This window comes from Argentina silus (genome assembly GCF_951799395.1).
Source record: "Argentina silus genome assembly, chromosome: 9".
Classification (NCBI taxonomy): domain Eukaryota; kingdom Metazoa; phylum Chordata; class Actinopteri; order Argentiniformes; family Argentinidae; genus Argentina; species Argentina silus.
Window position 1 is genome coordinate 2,810,091 of NC_139663.1, and position 4,032 is coordinate 2,814,122.

Consider the following 4,032-nt stretch of genomic DNA (forward strand, 5'->3'; position numbering starts at 1 on the left):
GGCCGCCCTGCGTTACAAGGCAGATTCCTATCCGCTAGACCATTTGGGAAGATTTCATATGTAGACCCTAAGATATCTAAGTGTCATTTCGATGAGGTCTGTAGCAGAGGCCATAGAGCACACCAAACAAATAATCATGTGTTTAAATATCCTTGTCGTTTTGAAAAATTACCATTGTCACCTGCACAGGAATGCCATGCGGCCAACATTGAAGAAATGTGCTTCTCAAATCTGTCATTAACACTGTTTTCCACACGCTTTTTTCATTGCATTGCCATATAATCAATTGGTCATTGATGCGTCACGAATAACGACAATGCGTCGAAAATTAAAGAAATGTAAACATGAATTATGTTATTACTGTCTAAGCATCGCAAAGCTGGATGCGCAAAGGCGTCTGACGTCACTGTGGCTTGCCTGAAACAAAGGAATTAGAGAAACATGTGCTTACAGGGGCGTCGAACCGGCTTGTCCCCCTGATGGAGCAAAGTTGCTACAGTGACAAAGACAAGCTCCGCGCTCATGGGCAACTTATATGGGGCAACTGTGCTGCGAGTATCTAAGCAGTCGTCGTGCATGGATAAAATGCAATGTTTCAAACAGATCTGATGAATTCACCTACTTTTAAAAAGTGTGCGTTAAGGGAGTCCTTTTGACACAAAGCGAAAATCTACAGTCAAGCGTCAATCAGCAGACAGCTGTGTGTTCTTTAGTCATGAGCCTGTTGTCAAAACGGCAGAAAAAAATGGTCACAAACGAAATATTGTTTCTACACTTAAAATGAACAAAGAAAAAATGAGCTAGCCTGATATAAGTCATGTTCATGACGATGCAAATGTAACGAGATTTCGAACTGTTCTGTTGCACACGTTGGGACTCATTTTATTTTTCTACAAGAATCATTTGCCATGACGGGAATCGAACGCGGGCCGCCCTGCGTTACAAGGCAGATTCCTATCCGCTAGACCATTTGGGAAGATTTCATATGTAGACCCTAAGATATCTAAGTGTCATTTCGATGAGGTCTGTAGCAGAGGCCATAGAGCACACCAAACAAATAATCATGTGTTTAAATATCCTTGTCGTTTTGAAAAATTACCATTGTCACCTGCACAGGAATGCCATGCGGCCAACATTGAAGAAATGTGCTTCTCAAATCTGTCATTAACACTGTTTTCCACACGCTTTTTTCATTGCATTGCCATATAATCAATTGGTCATTGATGCGTCACGAATAACGACAATGCGTCGAAAATTAAAGAAATGTAAACATGAATTATGTTATTACTGTCTAAGCATCGCAAAGCTGTATGCGCAAAGGCGTCTGACGTCACTGTGGCTTGCCTGAAACAAAGGAATTAGAGAAACATGTGCTTACAGGGGCGTCGAACCGGCTTGTCCCCCTGATGGAGCAAAGTTGCTACAGTGACAAAGACAAGCTCCGCGCTCATGGGCAACTTATATGGGGCAACTGTGCTGCGAGTATCTAAGCAGTCGTCGTGCATGGATAAAATGCAATGTTTCAAACAGATCTGATGAATTCACCTACTTTGAAAAAGTGTGCGTTAAGGGAGTCCTTTTGACACAAAGCGAAAATCTACAGTCAAGCCTCAATCAGCAGACAGCCGTGTGTTCTTTAGTCATGAGCCTGTTGTCAAAACGGCAGAAAAAAATGGTCACTAACGAAATATTGTTTCTACACTTAAAATGAACAAAGAAAAAATGAGCTAGCCTGATATAAGTCATGTTCATGACGATGCAAATGTAACGAGATTTCGAACTGTTCTGTTGCACACGTTGGGACTCTTTTTTTTTTTCTACAAGAATCATTTGCCATGACGGGAATCGAACGCGGGCCGCCCTGCTTTACAAGGCAGATTCCTATCCGCTAGACCATTTGGGAAGATTTCATATGTAGACCCTAAGATATCTAAGTGTCATTTCGATGAGGTCTGTAGCAGAGGCCATAGAGCACACCAAACAAATAATCATGTGTTTAAATATCCTTGTCGTTTTGAAAAATTACCATTGTCACCTGCACAGGAATGCCATGCGGCCAACATTGAAGAAATGTGCTTCTCAAATCTGTCATTAACACTGTTTTCCACACGCTTTTTTCATTGCATTGACATATAATCAATTGGTCATTGATGCGTCACGAATAACGACAATGCGTCGAAAATTAAAGAAATGTAAACATGAATTATGTTATTACTGTCTAAGCATCGCAAAGCTGTATGCGTAAAGGCGTCTGACGTCACAGTGGCTTGCCTGAAACAAAGGAATGAGAGAAACATGTGCTTACAGGGGCGCCGAACCGGCTTGTCCCCCTGATGGAGCAAAGTTGCTACAGTGACAAAGACAAGCTCCGCGCTCATGGGCAATTTATATGGGGCAACTGTGCTGCGAGTATCTAAGCAGTCGTCGTGCATGGATAAAATGCAATGTTTCAAACAGATCTGATGAATTCACCTACTTTTAAAAAGTGTGCGTTAAGGGAGTCCTTTTGACACAAAGCAAAAATCTACAGTCAAGCGTCAATCAGCAGACAGCTGTGTGTTCTTTAGTCATGAGCCTGTTGTCAAAACGGCAGAAAAAAATGGTCACAAACGAAATATTGTTTCTACACTTAAAATGAACAAAGAAAAAATGAGCTAGCCTGATATAAGTCATGTTCATGACGATGCAAATGTAACGAGATTTCGAACTGTTCTGTTGCACACGTTGGGACTCATTTTATTTTTCTACAAGAATCATTTGCCATGACGGGAATCGAACCCGGGCCGCCCTGCGTTACAAGGCAGATTCCTATCCGCTAGACCATTTGGGAAGATTTCATATGTAGACCCTAAGATATCTAAGTGTCATTTCGATGAGGTCTGTAGCAGAGGCCATAGAGCACACCAAACAAATAATCATGTGTTTAAATATACTTGTCGTTTTGAAAAATTACCATTGTCACCTGCACAGGAATGCCATGCGGCCAACATTGAAGAAATGTGCTTCTCAAATCTGTCATTAACACTGTTTTCCACACGCTTTTTTCATTGCATTGCCATATAATCAATTGGTCATTGATGCGTCACGAATAACAACAATGCGTCGAAAATTAAAGAAATGTAAACATGAATTATGTTATTACTGTCAAAGCATCGCAAAGCTGTATGCGTAAAGGCGTCTGACGTCACAGTGGCTTGCCTGAAACAAAGGAATGAGAGAAACATGTGCTTACAGGGGCGCCGAACCGGCTTGTCCCCCTGATGGAGCAAAGTTGCTACAGTGACAAAGACAAGCTCCGCGCTCATGGGCAATTTATATGGGGCAACTGTGCTGCGAGTATCTAAGCAGTCGTCGTGCATGGATAAAATGCAATGTTTCAAACAGATCTGATGAATTCACCTACTTTTAAAAAGTGTGCGTTAAGGGAGTCCTTTTGACACAAAGCGAAAATCTACAGTCAAGCGTCAATCAGCAGACAGCTGTGTGTTCTTTAGTCATGAGCCTGTTGTCAAAACGGCAGAAAAAAATGGTCACAAACGAAATATTGTTTCTACACTTAAAATGAACAAAGAAAAAATGAGCTAGCCTGATATAAGTCATGTTCATGACGATGCAAATGTAACGAGATTTCGAACTGTTCTGTTGCACACGTTGGGACTCATTTTATTTTTCTACAAGAATCATTTGCCATGACGGGAATCGAACGCGGGCCGCCCTGCGTTACAAGGCAGATTCCTATCCGCTAGACCATTTGGGAAGATTTCATATGTAGACCCTAAGATATCTAAGTGTCATTTCGATGAGGTCTGTAGCAGAGGCCATAGAGCACACCAAACAAATAATCATGTGTTTAAATATCCTTGTCGTTTTGAAAAATTACCATTGTCACCTGCACAGGAATGCCATGCGGCCAACATTGAAGAAATGTGCTTCTCAAATCTGTCATTAACACTGTTTTCCACACGCTTTTTTCATTGCATTGCCATATAATCAATTGGTCATTGATGCGTCACGAATAACGACAATGCGTCG